This window comes from Cupressus sempervirens, chromosome 7 (assembly GCF_028749045.1).
Source record: "Cupressus sempervirens isolate cs-2001-9-10 chromosome 7, ASM2874904v1, whole genome shotgun sequence".
Taxonomy (NCBI): Eukaryota; Viridiplantae; Streptophyta; class Pinopsida; order Cupressales; family Cupressaceae; genus Cupressus; species Cupressus sempervirens.
The window spans coordinates 512,537,604-512,557,578 of record NC_143124.1 but is presented as its reverse complement, the minus strand read 5'-3'; the positions used below and the strand labels follow the sequence as shown (position 1 = coordinate 512,557,578).

Sequence of the window (19,975 nt, the reverse complement as noted above, 5' to 3'; positions counted from 1 at the left end):
CAGAATGAAGTTTCATTTAGTTTCTTCCAGCTGTGATAGTTTTTGATCCTTTTTAGACTTGCTGATTGTTGAGGTTGTGTGAAGACAATTTTTGTAGTATTTGCAAATTTCTTTTTTGGTTGAGTTAAGGAGTTGTTTGCCAAGCTAGGCTGTACCAGCACAAGACTGCTTGGTGAACCTGGCATGCAGAATTGTCTAGCTCATTTCTAGCTGCTTAGTTTGAAGATATTACTAGTTTGAATGAGCCGTTCTTGTTGGGATTGTATCTATGGCGATAATTGAGTTTGAAGGAGATAGAAAGGACAATGGCATTGGAAAGTACAGCCCTGGTATGGGCCATACCATGACTAGACCTAGTGTGGTGTTTCCTGGCACAAAGCACCCCCCTTTGGTTTTGGTTGCCATTTGGTGGTGATGGATGTCTTTTGTTGTATAGACTTCTGGATGATTACAGTGACTATTTTGAACTTTACTAGCTGTGTATCAGACCTGCGACAACTCTTTCTGTCATTATAGAATTGTTAGATTACATACAACAACTTTAATTGTGATTTACAAACTTTCTATGATCATATCAGCACATATTTTTCAAGGTATATCTTTGCTATTCCAGTTGCTTGTTGAATTGTGGGCCTTGTGGGAAGTGATTCCAGTTGTAATATTTTGTATCAACACTTTGTTGCAGCAAGTTATTCCATGTTTATTCTTATGGACTAAGATTGTAAGCTTCAGATGGTCATGGCATCGAAGGGCTTTCGATTCCCTAAGCATTTATTTTGTAACAGTGGATGGTATTATCGCCAATGAGTTGGTTTTGATTATAGTTGGTACTTACTGTATTGAATAAGTGGTTATAACTTCACTGTAATTGCCCACCACAGGACAAGTTGAATGATTTGTTATTTACTTTCTGTTGTTTAAGTTTCCTCACTAAAAAGTGGATGTGCCCAAAAGCTTTTCCATGAAAGTGGATGAGCCCATTGTAATTCCCATGCAGATGTTTACTTAATTTCAGTATTGAAATGTATCCCACTGAATACGTGTTATTGGTTGACTTACCATCTGATACTTTTCTTTTTGTAGTTTTCTTTCAGTCATTTGTGATACTGAACAACTAAGTCACAAGGTTCGAGTTTGACAACTATGAAATTTGGATGAAGTTCGACAATCCAAAAAATCTGAAAAAAATTCGACATTAAATTTGCCTTACGTAATTTTCAAAAAAAAAAAAGAATTTGTAATTTATTAATTATATGTTTGAGTTTCATGCAAAGAACTTTTCAATATAAAACTACAAAATAAAACATATCTCCATGTCCAACAATATATCCAATAAATAATCAAATAGTTTGACATTACAAAATAGAGATAAATAATCATTATATATTTATAGTTTACAAAAATATGTATAATATTTTAATATAAATATTTGCAATTATAAAACTTATAATATTTCAGTATATAATAAGAAATATACAACATTTAATAGATGAAAAAAATAACAAATGTAAAATTTACAAAATATATAAAATTTATTAAATTTGTATTATAACAATTTAAATTGAAGTAATTTAGATAAATAAAAAATAGTAATATAAATTAAAATGTTTATAGATTTAATGGAAATAATTTAATTGTAATAATATTATAAATCTAATTACAATAATGTAAATGACAATGATTTATATTCATACTAAAAAATAAAATATGAAATGACAATCTTATTAAAATAAACCTAAACCTAAAAACTCAAAATTAAAATCTTATGAGTTCATAACTAGTAAAATTTAGGTGGAGGCGAAAGACACAAGTTGTAGAGTCGCTATAGGAGATTGAGGAGTTGCAGAGGTGATAGGAGTTGCCCAATAGATTGGAATCTACGATTTAAATCCGAAAGTAGACAGCCATGATTTTGGTGAACAACCAGACATGGAAAAAAGAGTTGCCTCTGAGGCTAAGAAAAATGCAGATGAAAGTCTAGCCATTGGTGCTCAATAAAACAATATAAAGCCCTACCATTGCTGCTCACAAAAGCACAGATAAAAGCCCTAGCCATCGTTGCACGTAAACTATTGGTGCATTCTCAATTTGTAGATGGCTTTATTTATAGTGAAAACTTGGTCGAAAATCCTAAAATATGGGTGATAAAATAGTATTTTTGTAAGACTACAACTTTTTACCGATCCTTACGAATTTTGGATGAACTTTAACAAATTTATTTTGTGTTTTTGGGGTTCACCGAATTTCAAATCTCAAGCCAAAAATTCAGTAAACCTTATGACTTAACTGAACACCATATGCTCTTACCTTGCCCTTACCAAGATTAGGTATTATTGTGGTTTGAGACTTGAAGATCTTTCTATCTCGTGCTTATAATCTTTTTTGTAGCTGCAACTTTTTCTACGAGTGAAAGAATTGAGATATTATATGAAAGAGAAAGGAAAGATAAATCCACAAAACTCATTTGAACACTCTATGACAAAAGTTCATTGAGCGAAACAAAGTTCTTCTAGTGACAATCATCGTTCATTAGAGAACATGGTAGAAAGGGGTAAAGGACTAGCCCCATCAAATAGTCTGAATTCCATGGTATAGAGTTCAATGCTATTTTAGATATGATGCCATAGATGTTAGCCAAGTTGAATTAGAATATACCCCATGCCACTAATAATCAAAATGGTGAAAACAACTCCTCAAATATCAACAATCATCAAAGCACTAATGGGCTCACTATTAGAACTGGTTCTGGGTTTGTTCCTAGACCACACCAGCCTTTGTTTCCATATTAGGAGGAGAATCAATTAGTTTGGGAGGCCTAAATCTTTTTGTTGGATGAAGTGAGGGCTGTGCAAAGTATGTAACACTTCTATCTAAAACTAGAGATATTTTGTCTTAGGAACAATCAATCAATGAAAGGAAGCAAATGAGTGGTGGCAGAGTTACAATAGAGGTCCTATTGTGTAGAGATTATGAGCAAGCTTATGGGAGGTGGAGTTTGAGACACTTTGATGGGAGTGATAAGTGTGTTGGCATAATTGATGCAAAGACTGTTGAGAGTATTGTGTGGTACAAGTTTGATGACAAGATCAGTTATTGTGATGTCATTGATGTCAATCTTAGTGTTGTGTTAGTTGATAGTGATCTGGATGAGCTGTTAAGTGTTTGAGTAGTTGGATCCAGTGTCGTAGAAGAAATAGGAGTGTGTGGTTCTTATGGAAAACTTAGAGGTGTCTCTAGATGATGTATGTTGTTTCGTAGAGGTTCGCAAAATGTATGGAGAAAGTCATGATTGCTTGAAGGTTGATACATTAGTGTAATGGGCACCCCTGAATTCCCCCAAAAAACTAAACCAACTACTGAAAGGAATTATGTCAAACAGTTTGCATTCATCTTCTTATTTCTCCGTTCAACGTTTAAACCCTTTATAACTTTGGAAATCAAACATTTATTTGTTTGTTGTGTTTTGTGCATGGAATAGGAATCATACAACATAAACAAGAAAGAAACTACAATAATATGCGAAGTGGACAATGAACTGCTGCCAATAAAATGTTATTTTCAGAATTTAATTAAATCAAATACATGACAGATTATCAACTCACTAATTACTCCAATGTCATTGGCTTAATACTCCAGCCCATGTTTTCGAACTTGCTGCTACAGTGACATGAATAGTACCGTGTGAACAGTGTTGCGTGAATAATGCCGCATGAACAGTACTGATACAATACTTTGTCTTTCAAACAGTCCACTATCTTCATAAAATCATTCCCTCAAAGCGGCATAAGCATCGGACAAGTAGTGAAGAAGATATGAGAAAACTATCAAATCCGCCTGTAGTTGGAAATGCAACCAAACTGTTTGATAGCGAAGCTGATAGCAATGGATTTCAAAGGCCAAACGCCAAGGGAATGACGTCTAGAATGTCGTAAGAGAGAATAGATGTCCTCTAATGCCAAGAACAGATCTGCAACTTACACACCAATTTCTTCTCATATTCAACATGTCGAACAAGGGCCACAAGCTCTCCTTTTTGTTTCTACTTCATAGGGTCAACCCACTTTTCACAAGCAATGTGGGATAAAGTGTTCTAAAACAAAATAAAACAAAATAACACCTTATGTCTCCCTTGGGCTTCCCTTTTCCAACACACAACTCAACATGAATAATATTAAAGTAACACTTTATTATTTTCACATTTAATTTAAATGTTACTCTAATAAACTTCAGGCATTAAAATAAAATAGTAATTGGGCTCGGAATAATATGAGTGATAGCTCATTGGAAAGCTCTCATTGAGGAGCATCAAACCCAATCACTAATTTTGACATCGCCCATGCCTTGCTGACTTTCTAAAAATAGTAAGTTTGCCCAACACTATGTAAATCAACTCCGTTCTGGCCTGAACTAGAAATGACTAGGCCAAAACATCTCAAGATCCCACTGACCTCTTTGTTAGCCTTCGGGACCACGCAAAAATAGGCTAATGGTCACACAACTGGACAACTGCTAAAGTGGGGACATTACAATAAATCAGAAGAACATATAGTGATAAAGGATGAATGATTTGATTGACCTATCAAATTGGTGTGGATTTAGGTGTTGCAGTTTAGTCCGAATTATCTTGACTGACGAGATTGCTATTGCGATTGCAATATGATTGGAGCATCACAAGGCATAGTTTCAAAGAACAAAAGATTGCTTTGTACAGGTCGGCAAAGTATTTGGAATAGTTGGTGTTTGACCCTCAATTGGTGATGATGTGGTTAGTTGCGGTGAATCTTTTCATGTTCTAAGTATCATGGTGATGTGGTGGATCTAATGCATAATGATGAGTTAGCTTTGCATCGATCAAGGTGATTAGATTTATCAAGCTTATGAAAGCGTGTTGAAAAGAGTCAAAAAGTTTGATTTTTCTTGATCAAATCGATTCGCGAACACATTTGGAGATCAATATGGATTTCTAAGTGTTTTATTATTGTTCGGTAATATGTTTGGGCAGACTATGCTCAAATGCGAAGATTGAAAGGATGAAATTCAAATGTAATTTGTTAGTTTAAAGTAGTGGCCACCCTAGTTAGTGAAAATATATGTATATCCAAATTGATTGATTATGAAGTTGTAGATCATAGATATTGGAGTCCAATCGAGAGAAAGGTATGGAGAATATGTGCGAGATGTAAAGATTGAGCTTAATTGGATTTGTACTAGAAAAGAAGTGTTGTTCTTAGATCACTATTGTACTTGTTGAATCCTCATAGGTTCAAAAGAGGAATCCCTTATTTGGGTAGTTTTGATGTGAGTTTTGTTCCACCACAACATGTAAAATCAAATACTTAGTGTTTGGAGGAGAAACACTAGACACTCAATCCTCTCCGGATATAAGGTCATGTCTCATGCTAAGCTTAGAAAGTAAGATCATGAAATGATTTCAAGGTTCTTTCTTAATTGTGGACTTCACGTAGTTTTGTGATGTGATATCATGGTTATCACAAAGAGACTTATGCTATTCATTTAATGGATACTGACTCATTCTCTTATAGATTTGGCTTTTCAACATGCAATGAAAATATAGTTTTGAACAACAAGCCTTCCCACTTCAACCTAAACTTAAATTGGCTTAACATCTACTCCTAATTGCGAATACAAGGAATCATGTATGACTTGGACTCTACTAGATGTAATCTCACTAGTGGCTCTACCCAACTAGTGCAAGCTTCTAAGGAACACTTGATTGGTTTTTAAATCAAGATCTCTTCTCCAATCCTATCAAATGGATGCAAACTAAAGATTCAACTTCAATTGAAGTTAAGTGCATTTCAACTATCGACTTACCACATAAGGCACTCCTACCATCAGTAGTCTAGTGGCCTAGATTTGTTCAAGTCAAGCAAATAAACATCCACAACAACTTTCATTCAACTAAACTACTCCAACATGAAAATAAATCTGCTCCAAGTGAAGATCAAGGAAACATTGCAATACTTAAAAGAAATATTAATCCACCATGGAAATAAAACAACAAATTATTAATTACTTTGACAAGCATTATAGCAACCACTTCATCAAGCCTCTCCCTTAGCTAATCTATTCTACTCTCCTAGACTAATAGCTCTCTCCTACTCCAATCTCCTAAGCTCATCCCTTACAAATGAGAAGGCCTTGGCCTTTTATAGTAGTTCCATTACAATAAAGGGGCCAAGATCGATTCAAGATCAAGGGTCGAGATTTTTTCATACAAACCCTAATAGGGTTGCCAAATTTACAATCAATTACATAAAGGCACTAATTCATGGGCCAATAAGAAAATTACAATGATTTTCCAACCAATGAGAAAATAGGACACATGGCATGTTGTGATTAACTTTGCTTGAAATTGAAATTTATTAATTGGAGGAGACAAACAATTGCTACCTTATCATCCTTATCTTGTGCTTGGAGTCTTGGCTTGTAGAAGGTGTTTGTTAAAATTGGAAATATTTCTTGCTCGATTGTTAGAAGTGTCTCTCAACATTTGAGATTTCTCCATCCTTTGAAATTTCCTCATGGAGGTGACTTGAATCACTTGCATCTTTTTAAACCTGTGAACTTGATCTTTCTTGATTCTCCTTGGATATGTCCTCATGTAGTTGGATCTTTTGTGCTTTCTTGAATTCACTCTTAATTTCAATCTAAATTTTACAAGTTGATTGCTTGAACATGAATCTTTCCTTCTCACTTGAGTCCTTAGGCTTGAGCCATCTTGTAGCATCTACTTGGTTCTCATCTTGAAGTCTCAAGATCAACCTTCCATGTTTGGCCTTGCTAAACAAAAAAGAAAGCTTCATTAAGTTCGGAAAATAAATCTGAAAATAAATTAACATCAATAATGAACAAAATACATTTCTCTTATTCAAGATTAAGCCTTTCTATCTTCTTTTAATGATCAATGTCTTGGGTTTTTCTTGAGGCTTGGAAGAAAAAGTTCTCGGGTGGAAATCCTAAGGCAAGAGGATTTCCATGATGGGAATCCTTTGGTTAGAGGATTTCCACCTAGCATGATAAAAATTTATCCCAATTTTAGTCACTTAGTGTTAAAATTCATTTCTCTCACAACTCTCCAATCTGCCCATTTGATTTGTCTTCCATTTTGCATGAGGAAAATAAGGCTAAAAGCGAAGTGGGAAATTCCAAGTCAGGAGGATTAAGAATACTTTGGTCAGAGGATTTCCACCAAATATGATTTTGCCTTTTTCAACAGTTATTTCAAACTTTTCTCTCGTTATCATTAAATCTCTCCCTAAGTGGCATATCTTATCTTCAACTCTTGTTTAGAATTATAAAATGGAGTGGTGGAATTCTTGACGTTAGAGGATTCCATTGCTAGAAATCTTGAGGTTAGAGGATTTCCATTGAGGGAATCCTCTTGTCAGAAAATTTCCACCAAATTTACTAAGCGCTTCGTTTCCTTGCATCCTTCCAAAACTTCATCGTTTATCATCAATTACCCTTCAACACAAAATCCTTTACCTCTACACTTGCTTGGAGTCAATTTTGGCACAAAGTAAAAAAAGGGGAAATTTTTGTTTGAGAGGATCAATATGGTGGGAATCCTTTGGTTAGAGGATTGCCACAAGTGAGAATCCTCTGGTTAGAGGATTGCCACAAAACATGGTTTTGAACCTCTGCCTTAAAACTCATCCCATTTCGATCTTCCTTGACAATCTCTTGCTCTATTTTTACTCATGATGTTAAGTTCATGCCTTTGATTGGATTTTGATTGCTTTATAAGGTGGTGAAATTTTGGGCTTGGGAGGATTAATGTGGTGGGATTCCTCTGGAGAGAGGATTTCCATGGTGGGCATCCTGTGGTTAGAGGTTTTCCACCAAATATGATTTTACCACTTAGACTCCAAAACTTGCCAATTCACACCCTTATGCTAATTCTTTCACTTATTTTCAAGTTGCTATGCCTTAGCATGATTTTGCATCAGTTTTTGAGCTAACAGAGGACAAGGGTGGAAATCCTGAGGAGAGAGGATTTCCACAGTGGGAATCCTTTGGTCAGAGGATTTTCAGCTACATGACTATGATTGTTATCCTTAAGGAAAATTACCAATTTTTTGTCTCTTCATCGTTTTAACATTTCATCAATCAATTCACTTCCTTACTAGGGATCTCTCACAACCAAGTTTGCACCATATCCCTTTGTCCTAAGGCAAAATCTTGAGATTTTGGGGAGAAATTATAGCTTGTGGCAATCCTAGAGTTATAGGATTTTCATGGGGGAAATCCTCTAGTTAGAGGATCTCCACCACTTTCCAAATTTTCTCACAATCCTTCTCTCATCTCCCAAGCAGGTAAATCTTTCTCACTTAGACTTAAACTCTACCCTTACGCTAGGAATTAGGCTATGAAATGGCCTCAAGAGGATATCAAAATCCTCACAAAAGCTCTAAACAAATATTACTTCCCAGCAAGCCAAAGTTACTCAAACTCGCCCTTGGACTTGGAGACTTTAAATTGTTGCCAACCAAAACCTCCTAAGACAACGACTTGTACTTGTTAAAGCAAAAAGAGGGGGTCTCCATTTGCAATGGGGCGATGGTTTGAAAATCGTACAATAGGTAGATCTTAACGGGTCCAAAGTCGAAATCCTCTAACCAGGTGACCCTTTAATAAGGCCTTGAAATCCCTTATATGGGTTACTAACAAGGCTAAGCCTTTAAGAGGGCATGTTTTAGAAGAGTGCAAATTATTGTGGGTCCTAATTCCTACTATATTTTTTTCCCTCTAACCAAGGGTTTCCACGAGAAAATATTGTTTATTGCTGCATAAGTTATTACATTGATGAATAGTTAATTATTTTTCTCTTAGACTGATTTCAAAAAAGGACTTGTCAAAATTTGCTATGCTACATTTGGATGGAGTAGCTCATGAGTGGTGTGTTGATGTGATTTTTGTTCCACTACAACATACAAAATCAAACACTCAATGCTTCAAGACGAAACACCAAATACTTAATCTTCTCTTGATATAATGCCATCTCTTATGCTAAGCTTGCAAAGTAAGATTCCATTAACCATGGAACCTCTCTCAGTGAAATGACATGATTTTTTGCTAATCACTTAGGGTACTTAACGCTATTCATTCAATTCATATCAACTCTTGCAGTTGTAAAGATTTGGCTTCACAATTTGCAATATACATATATTTAGATTTTCCAACTTCCACTTAAACTTAAACTTGCTAACTTCTATTTCTACTTTTAACTATGAATGCAAGGAATCGTGGATGAACTTGGACTCTACTAGATGTAGTTTGGTTAGTGACTACACCCACCTAGTGCAAGCTTTTAAGGAATACTTCAAGTGGTTATCAACTTAACATCTCCTCTTCAATCCGAGCCAGTGGATGCAAACTAAAGATTGAATATCATTTGAAGTTAAGTGCTTTCAATCACCAATGTACCACACAAGGCACACTTACAATTAGCAAGAGGCTAGTGGCCCGAATTCGTCAAGTCAATCAAGTAAACATCCGGAATTACTTTTATTCAACTAAATTACTTCAACATGAAAATAAATCTACTCCAAGTCAAAGGTTGAGGAAACCATGCAACGCTTCAAAGCAACAATTAATTATTTATTAGATAACATCATGGCGACAATTTGATCAAGTCTCTTGCTTAGCTAGCCTAAGCTAATCTAATCTCTACTGGATTATAAATGAGAAGGCCTTGGGCTTTTATAGATGTTCAATTACAATGAAGGGCCAAGAGCAATTTAATATCAAGGGCCAGGATTAATACCTACAAACCCTGATTAGGGTTTTCATGAAATCAAACAATTACACGAGGGTACTATCATAGGCCAGTAGGAAAATTACAAAGCATTTGATAGCCAATGAAAAAATAGGACACTTCATGATCTGATTGACTGTGTTTGAAATTTGAATTTGCTTTGAAGAAGACAATTAGGTGCCACCACACTACACAATTAGTTCAAGATCAAGCGCTAGGATTGATCCCTACATATCCTAATTAGGGTTTCCATGAAATCAACCAATTACTTGAGAGCACCAATTTATGGGCCAATAGGGAAATTACAAAGCTTTTGATAATCAATGAGAAAATAGGACACTTCATGATCTGATTGATTGTGTTTGAAATTGGAGTTTTTCTTTGGTGAAAGACAATTAGGTGCTACCTTACTAACCTTATCCTATAGATATATTTATAAACACATGCTTTGGATTCTTGATTGTGGATTCTTAGAAAGTATATTTTGATGAAGAGAAAATATCTATTGATGGTCAACATTTCTAACATTGTTTAACTTTTCCAAAACTATCAACTCCTTTAGGATGATTGTGATGACTCCTATTCCAAATTTTTGTTTGGAAGATCTTCTCCATCCTTGGAAATTTTCGTCATGGCTTGATTTGAGTTCACATTTGTTCTTGTAGACTTGATCTAATTTTCGATTGTTCTTAAAGATATTTTCATGTGAATGGACTTGTCTTTTTAAACTTGATCCTCAAATCTGCCCTGATCTCAGTCTGAATTTTATTGGATGATCAGTGATGTTGAGTTCTGCTTCTCATATTGAGGTCTTCATTTCCATCTTGTCTTCTAACCTGCTCGTTCAACAATATCAACCTTGCAAAACAAAAGGAGGGAGATGCATTAGGACTATGAAATAATGATTAGAGACGAAATGAAAAAAACTTCAAATTTTTATTAAATAAAATTTCTTCAGACTCGACTTCCCTTTTACTTAATTAAGATTTATTATCATCAGTGAGGCCCCCCAATAAAATTTCAACTTGTTTAAATAAAGCTCATCATGAATTAAACTTAATTTCATTTTAATGGTTCTTCAACCATCATCATTCAGTTTTGACTTGATTCATTGTGATCCATAATTATGATTTTTTTAAAATTTTCAAACTATAATGTTTAGCATTTTGATTTTAGATGGAATGGAATTCTAATTTACATCAGAAAATAAAACAATCAAAATCTATTAAAAACCTGTTCAAGGGGGTTGTGGCATCATAATAACTTTGTCTGTGCCTTCTCACCACCTTTCAAATACAGCTTGCTGATTAAATTTGGAGTCTACTGCCAATTGTAGGCATATTTTGCTTTTAACTGTAAGAGCAATATGCAGCCCAATCAAGGAATAAATTGCAGGTTTAAGTGTACGGGGGAGATCGGATTGAAATAAAAAAAAAAAAAATTTACCTAGTCCTTAATTCCTGAACCCATGGGAGAAAGGGCCTAGGAACTATTTGGCATCTAATATTTGAATCCAATATTTAATAAGGTCTTTTGACCACGATGTTTATAACAATCATTTGAAATCATGTTGTAACTTGTCAAGCCAAATTTGCATTGTAAGGGCAATTAGGACCAATAGGTCAAAGATGGTCAACATGGTCAAATGGGGTAGACCAACATAGAAATGGTATCCTTGAGTTATTTAAGCTATTTTGGATATAAATTTGGTGTAATGTTGTCCATTAGGAGGTCATAGAACTAAATGTCAAAAGTTGCAAAGTTGCTTGACAACTTTTGCAACATTTGTAAAAATGTTGATCAAGAAGCCTAACCGATCAACCAACTTGGAGATTGGTTAGATCTAGTTGAAAACTGATCGTAATAGGCTTATATACCCTCTTTGGGTTGAGGGTAAGTAGTGGTATGTAGGATTGGAGGAAGGAAATCAATGACATTGACTTTTTTACATATTCCACTATGATTTTCTGGGCATTGCAGTCTGATCATCCACTTTTTTCTTTGTGAAAACTACTTCTTCTTTATTGGAGATCTATTGGACATGGTAATGGAATGAATCACCTTTGTTTTCCTTTTGGTTTCATTCAAATTCAGTCACTTCAAAGCAAGTTATGTAGGTTTTGGTAAAAACTGTCAAAACCTTCAATGAGGGTTACCAGTAATAGGAAAAATGAGATAACTTTGTTGTGCAATGCTGGATCTTTCTGTAAATTGGATATGATGGCTGTAACTAGGCAATTTATATCTGACTGGAGCGATTGACATGATTTTGATTTAAAAAAAAGTTATGAATGACTGTGTGTGGTAGATCAGAATAAAAATCAGAATGTGATCATTGATCTAATGGTGGATCTAATGTGGCATTAATGTTTCCATATTGCAAGTATGCAAAATATTGGAGGATTTAACAAGATGCATCTTGTTTTTTCCCTAAGTCAAGGGACAATTAAGGCATATGCGTTGTCTTTTGTCTTATACTATGCACTATATGTCATGGAAAGGGTATGGCAGTCATAATCAGAATATGAAGGAAAGGATTCTTGCTTCTAACAATGTTTATGTATATACTTGATCTATTAGGCATGGTGTATGGAGATCATTTACATCCTTATTGAGTGTCTCAAGGTTTGACATCCAGTTAGCAGGGAACATGGTCTTAAGATGCCTAAGTAAACCTTGTTTGTTGATTGATCAATTATTGGTAAGTTGCTTGTGAGTAGAGGATTGGTGATCTGTCTAAGGTGTGTGGGTCTAGTCTGTGCTACAGGTCTGATAAGACCAAGAACCTTGTTGAAGAAGTGTTCTTTGAATTGTGATCAGTCCAAGAAAGAATGTTGACAATCCTAGATGTTATAGTAGAGACCTTTGAATCAATAGTTTGAGGCTAGAGTATTGTAAGGAGAAGTTGCTTCCTCGTATATAACCTCGATAGGGTGGTGTTGTTCCAAAAGAATAATAGAAGAAATGACACTATGTAATGATAAATGACATCTTCACATAGGCCAACTTGGCAATTTAACCACCAATGAAAATTCATTTTGATTTAATGTAGTCAGCTATGTAGGCCAACATTACAAAAGAGTTTTAATGCCAAAGATTTTTGTTCAAAATCGTAACACAGTATGGGAGCAGCAATAAAACAAAGGAGAGGATAATTATTCTCATGAGAGGGCAGAATCCGTCCTTATGTGAGGACTTCCTCCTATCTACCTCCCAATTGTATCATCCTACAATTCATCCTCGAGTTAGATCTGTGTTCGAATCATCCAATACTTAGCATGCATTACCATCTTCTTACTATTAGCACGAATGCTGATGATATTCCTATGGGGGAGATTGTCAGTATGTTTGGAGAGATGATTGAGTGCTTATGTGTTGCATTCATGACTTGGTTTGTCTTTGATGTCAACATATATGCTTTCTGGTTTTGACAACTAGAGTTGCAGAGGTAGTTTTGGTCAGCAAGGTTAGATGTTGCAGAACTTAATTCTGCGGGCTTATATTCATGTTGGTGGATATATCTTGATGATGTATTTGTGTTCGCAAAAAGTAATTTGAAGGATTGTGTGAGTTACAAAAGATTATGTGGACACTAGTCACAGGGTAGTACACAAGAAGTTGTTTACTAGTAAATCTATTGTATTTGTTAAGCAAGATGGAATTTGGTTTTGCAGACTTGGAGTTTGATTGAAGACATGTCTGTGTTGATATGTTTGAGGTAGCAGATGCTAGTGACGATTCTGTGATGGTTGTTAAAGTGGAATGTTCACATGTTCATTGTTAGGCCGATTGTGTATTGGAATTTATTTTGGGATGAGTAATTGTAATGTAATGTGTAATGCAATATCTTAATAAGGTCTTATATTATTCATTGTACATTGGGGAAGCCTCAAGGCCGACTCAATTAGTTGTTAAGACTTGGTATAAAGGAAAGATGTTTTCCTTGGTTGTAATCGTCATTGGTATTGTAATTGATGTATTGGTGCTGAGGATGCAAATTTGATGAGATTAGAGCATAGGATGATGTTGATAATGTATTGAGAACTTCAAAGGAACTGTATTGGCAAAGAAGTTGTATTAGTTAGTTCAACATTGGATATGTTATCCAAGAATTGTTTTGTGAAGACAGTTTTGAAGCAATTTGGATAGTGGGTTCAATTGACTTCCTATCAGCTCCTAACAGGTTTGGAACAACTCCTAATAGGGTTGGAATCTTCTAGCAAGCATCAAGGTCTCCTAACAGGGACTACATGTATCGATTGTAAGTAATTGACCTTTAACGGTCTTACCCTATCACAATGAATATTTATATTAGTACATCATCTTGTGGGCATCATTCTCACTGAGGTTTTCCTTCTGATCAGGGTTTCCTTATTTAACATATCTTGTGTCATTGTACATCGTTGTTATCTTTTGGTTGTTGCATATATTGGTTAATAGTTTCAGATTTGTTTAAGTTAACTTAAGTTGTTTAAGAACACAACTGATTCACCACCCCCCTAGTTGAGTTGATGGACTTTACTTTCTAACAGTTAGTATCAGAGCTTCAGGTCCTTGATTAAGAAGTTTAACAACTTAAGCAGATCCATGGTATTTAGGAAGGAAAGTCCAAAATTTGATGGGGAAAACTATGGCAATTGGAAGGAGAAGATGAAGACACATCTGCTATGCATGGGGATTGACTATTGGTTGGTGAGAAGAGATAAAAAGACTATAATTGAAGAGAAAGATTTGGAATCATGCAATGCTAAACAAAGAAACTTTTCTTGTTTAGCATGTATGCAAGGGAAGCATTGATTACTAGGCCACCTAAATTAGAATTTGTTGAGGTAAAGAACTTACAATTAGCTTATGATGTTTGGGTTAGATTATAAGCTCTTTTTGAAGGTGATTAGTATGCAAAGAAATCAAAATTGCAGAATTGGAAAGATATGTTTGATAGTGCTAAGAAGTAGGAAGATGAAACTATAAGGTCGTACTTTCAGAGGTTAGAAGAGATTGTTGTAGGGATAAAGAGTCGTGCAAGAACTGTTATAGAGGATGAGATAGTTTGGAAGATCTTGAAATCATGACCACCTTCTTATGAGAACAAGGTAATAGTTTTGGAAGAAATTATTGTTAAAGTTGTAGCTTCAGTCAAATTAATTCGATCTAAGATACATTGTTGTTATTGGTAAATCATCATTTCCTGTATGTACTTATTCATGTTATATAAATATATATTATAGTATATATATATGTTATACACATATATTTATATATACATATACATACATATATATAATACAAATTATTATTATTAATATATTAATTAAACAATGATTAAACCTTAGAGACATTTCTCCTCTGATTTATATGAGATTCAAATTTGCATTTGGAACACACCTATAACAATGACAGTGTTAGTACATTTGCAGCAATCCTGATAATTCAACATGGTATCAGAGCCAAAATTGCAAATGTACAAAGAAGAGATCAGATTTAGAGATCAGAGCCAAGTTGACCACTGGCAATTAAGCATTATTGAATACAAGGATTCAACACTGCTGACTTTGGTATACATTATTGGTTACACAATGATCAACTCTATTTAAAAGATTGTTGGTTTATATCAGATGTAGCTTGATAATTATAAATTGTATGCCTCGTTGAATGCTCACTTTGGGAGAAGACTCAGAACTGCCACTGCTCGTGAGTCAGGCTAAGATCTGCATGAGATGACTAATCAGTCAAAGACAATGAATAGACTCTTCAATCATATATGCTTAGACATGAATATACGCTTCAATCATACAAAGTGAAACAAAGATATACGTTTCTAACCATGTATTAAACATCAATAAAAGTTCATATTGAATCCATTAAGCATGTGACATGAGTTGATACAGCTAGCATAAGATATGTCATTAGTCAATAATAGAGATAACAAAATGTATTGTAGAAGAGAGATGTTACAAATATAGCAAAAGATAATACTTCTTATATTGTAGAATATAATATACCTATCGCAAACGATAATATATATCTCAAAAGGCATTATGCATATCATCGAGTACATGCCAAAGATAATAAAGGACGATAGTAAAATTATAAGAAACAAGGTTTGGGAAATTCATGTGAGTCAGAACAATCAATCCATTTTCATTGGGGAGTAATTGCCACTTCAAGAAAAATCGATTGGGAGAAAGGCACGGATGGAAGTAAAGTCAAATACAAATGGAGGCGTTGTGATGAGTAGTGACTAAATGGATGTGGAGGCATACACTTCTCTTTACAATGGAGAACGAAGATAATGAATTTGATATTCATAGCCGATAGGTGTGGAATTGAAAGCATGGGCTTGGAAGCCTTGCGAATGGCCTATCATGAGATTAAGAAGGGTGACAACATGGTGTTGCTCAAATATTTTCTGCACTACCTCGAGTCAAGACTCATCCCCTCTTCTCCCTTCTCACTCTCCAACAAGCACGATTGGATGGAAGTTGTTGACCACCACATTCAACTTCGTAGAGAAAGGCTCGAGAACGAACTTAATGGGTATAAGACAAATCTTATAAAGGAGAGCATTTGGATGGGATACAATACGACTCTATGCGTATGGGATGTTGGGAGAGGCCTTCAAGAACTATGTGAAAACTCATGATTACTGCAACACATCAAATTATATAATTTAGACGTGCCTCAATGTAATCTTGATAAGTATCGAAATGGGGCAGTTTGTGCATCTCTCTAGCTACATTACTAATGTTAAATAGATCTAGGCACAAACTCCTAACATCCTTAATAACCTACATTACTAAAACTCAAATATGTTGGTGGACTTGCACACCTCCATGCCTACCTATATATATATATATAAATTCAATTTGCAAAGTCAGGAATTCTACCGCAGAGAATTCTAGTGTACATATCTAATACTAAGGGATGTATTGGTAAAATTTCTAATACAAAAGAAAATTTTATATTTTCAAAATCACCAACCAGGCTAAAACAATAAAACCCTTTCAATGATGATATTGTTGAGATAATGGGTGTTGCACACATTGCATAATATTGTTATATTGTATTATTTTATTTTATTTTTTTATGTAATGTTACACTTAAGAGCACTTAGATGGACGTGCAACGTGTAAAGATTCCCATGGGATATACTTGATGAGTTGTATTACAACATTGTGGTAATATTTGATGTAATTATTTAATCTTGGGGAAAAGAATTAAATGTCCAATATTAAATGTGGAGTCAATGGACTAGGTAGCACATGATTTTAGCACATGGTTTATGTTATACCACTTGGTGGTTTTGTGGGACTTGCTACTATATAAGCAACCACAAGGTAGTTGTAGAAACAAGACAAAGGACAAAAAAGAAAGTCGAGCAAGGCAAGGTTTGACAAGTTAGCCAAGGGAGCATTTGTGAAGTTTGGAAGCATGGCATGGGATGTGTGGATTCATGCCTGTTTACATAGATTGCTTGGTTGTGGCTATGACTTTGAAAGCTTCCATGATTGTATTACAATGGTGTTTTTGCTGAATAATACATGGTAATAGATGCTTTTGGAGGCTGGGTTTTTTCCCTCAACGAGGGTTTCCGAGGGTATATCTTGTGTCACAATTTTTGTGGGCATGTTGTCTATTCTCTTGCATGTGGATTTCAATTGCATACTTATTTTAGATCTATTATGGGTTATGTGGAAACGGTTATATTTTTCGTTGCAAGTTTCCTTACAAGTGGTAACAGAGCTATGGTTTTGTTTTTGTAACTCTAGATTGAATCCATGGGAATGCATGAGAGGATAAAAGAAAAAGGCAAGATATATGGTTTTTGTAGGTTGTTTATTGCAGATCTGAGGGTTTTGGATTTGCTCTTGTGAAATTGTTGGTCAAGGATTTTTTGAATGTTTCATTTAAATCAGGGTTTTAGTGAGGAGCTTGCAGAAATGACCTCTTGGGCAAAAGCAGACCTCACCATTAGATCCGGGTCGATGCTTCCATAAATTTTGATGCATAATATGCTCTAGTTTGACTATGTTTAGAGAAAATACAAAGGTTTTTTAGTTTCAGCTCGTGATGATTGTCAAATTTAATCCCGTTGAAATTTTTTTCACTAAAAAAAAAATCGTAGTGAAAATGGTAAAAAGACTGTCTTGGTAAAATTTTGCCATAACTTTCTCTTAGGATATTGGATTTCAGACTTCTTACAGTCGTTGGGAAGCTAATTCAGAGAACTACGACTTGGTATATGTTTGATTTTATGATTTTGACATTTTGTTAGGTTTTAAGAGCTTGAAAATTAGAAGTTATTTATTTTGAGCATAGATTAGGACATAACTTGGGCATACAGAGTCGGATTTTGGACTTCGAGTAGTCAACGAAAAGTTCTTTTATACATTGGTTTAGATTTGGTGTAGGTTTGACATGATTTAGTTGGTGATATTGACGTGAATGGTTTATGATATATATTGATTATGGTAACATTGTGAGTTTATAACATTGTATATTTTGGAGATTTAGATTTGATGTCATTGTATACTCAATTTATATATCAGATTGGCCTCATGATGATATGATTATCAATATTTAGTTTGGATATGTATGATGACTTGTTGGATCTACAAGTTGTGCAGTGGTGTAAGTGGTTTGTACTTCTAGGTTGTATTTATATCTTGGATATGGGTTGTTTTTGCCCATTGATCTTTCATTATTGATGCATATGTATGTCATGTGAGAGATGGCATGGTTATTCCTCTATCTCTTTCCTTTGTTGTTTGTGGAGACCTTGGGAGTGTTGGAGACTTGTTATGAGAGTTGTTCTCGAGATTATTGGTTTATGTATTGTGGATGTCCTTGATACTACATGGATTCACTTCTTTGAAATACTGTGATTGAATTGGTTATAGATTTGACATTATCTTTTGTAGTGGAAGCTTCTTGGTGTATATGTGGTAGGTATTGCTCTTGAGGCTTGTGATTGTAGGTTACAGATTCGATATGTTGATGTTGTGAGATTCGCTTGGTATACCTTTGGAGGTATGGATAGTTGGATGGGTTGGCACTTGTTGTGGGTGCTATTTCAGCTATAGATATTTGACAACTACGGATTCATATGATTACCTTTGGATTAGGTGTTTGTGCTTGACATTTTAGTTGGTACATGATTTTATGCTTTTCTAATGTGACAAGTTGGGTGGCTTTCTCTTTGGATGGCTTCTATGTAGGTCTGGTGGCAATGGCATAATAAGAGGTGCCATTATTCATGTTTGAGAGGCTGGATGCTTCGATTTTGTTGCAGGTACTTGGATGGAGTACACAGTGTACTTTGATCCATGATGGTGGATGTGCTAGGAGGGATTGTTTCCTTGTTCATTTATGTGGCTATAGATTGACCCTATTAAATGTGTACAAGTGAGAGATTGTTGAGATAATAGGTGTTGCACACATTGCATAATATTGTTATATTGTATTAGTTTATTTTATTATGTAATGTTACACCTAAGAGCATCTAGATGGACGTGCAACATATAAAGATTCCCATGGGATATACTTGATGAGTTGTATTGTAACATTGTAGTAATATTTGATGTAATTATTTAATATTGGGAAAATGAATTAAATGTCCAATATTAAATGTGGGGTCAATGGGTTAGGTAGCACATGGTTTATGTAATACCATTTGGTGGTTGTGTGGTACTTGCTACTATATAAGGAGCCACAAGGGTATTTGTAGAGATAAGACAAAAGAGAAAAAAGACAAAAAAGAAAGTCGAGCAAGGCAAGGCTTGACAGGTTAGCTAAGGGAGCATTTGTGAAAGTTGGAAGCATGGCATGGTATGTGTGGATTCATGCTTGTTCACATGGATTTGTATTAACCCCAACCGATTATAACTTCGTCAAACACCAAATTAATTTAAAATTTAGTTGCTTGACATTTCATCAAACACTTTGCAAGCAAGCTCTGATACTACTTTAATAACCTTGACCGATTAAAGCTAAATCAAGCATCAATTTCTTTCACATTTCAGTGGTTTGACATTTTGTCAAACACTTGGCAAGAAACCTAATTACCACTAAATATATGATGTCTTAAATTTTCAAACACAATATCAGGATGTATAGGAAACTGATCACAAATTTATTTAATTCTGGCCTTATAAGTTTTGCATAAATAAATACCAAATGCCAATAAACAATTCT

At 34.7% G+C, this 19,975-nt stretch overlaps 1 protein-coding gene and 1 pseudogene across 4 annotated transcripts in view; both read left to right on the top strand.

Moving 5' to 3' along the window:
• MIA40 (Cox19-like CHCH family protein) overlaps positions 1-19,975 on the top strand; it is a 74,853-nt gene that overhangs the window by 37,482 nt on the left and 17,396 nt on the right. The window lies entirely within an intron of this gene.
• LOC149547776 (COP9 signalosome complex subunit 1 pseudogene) lies at positions 269-16,640 on the top strand (annotated as a pseudogene).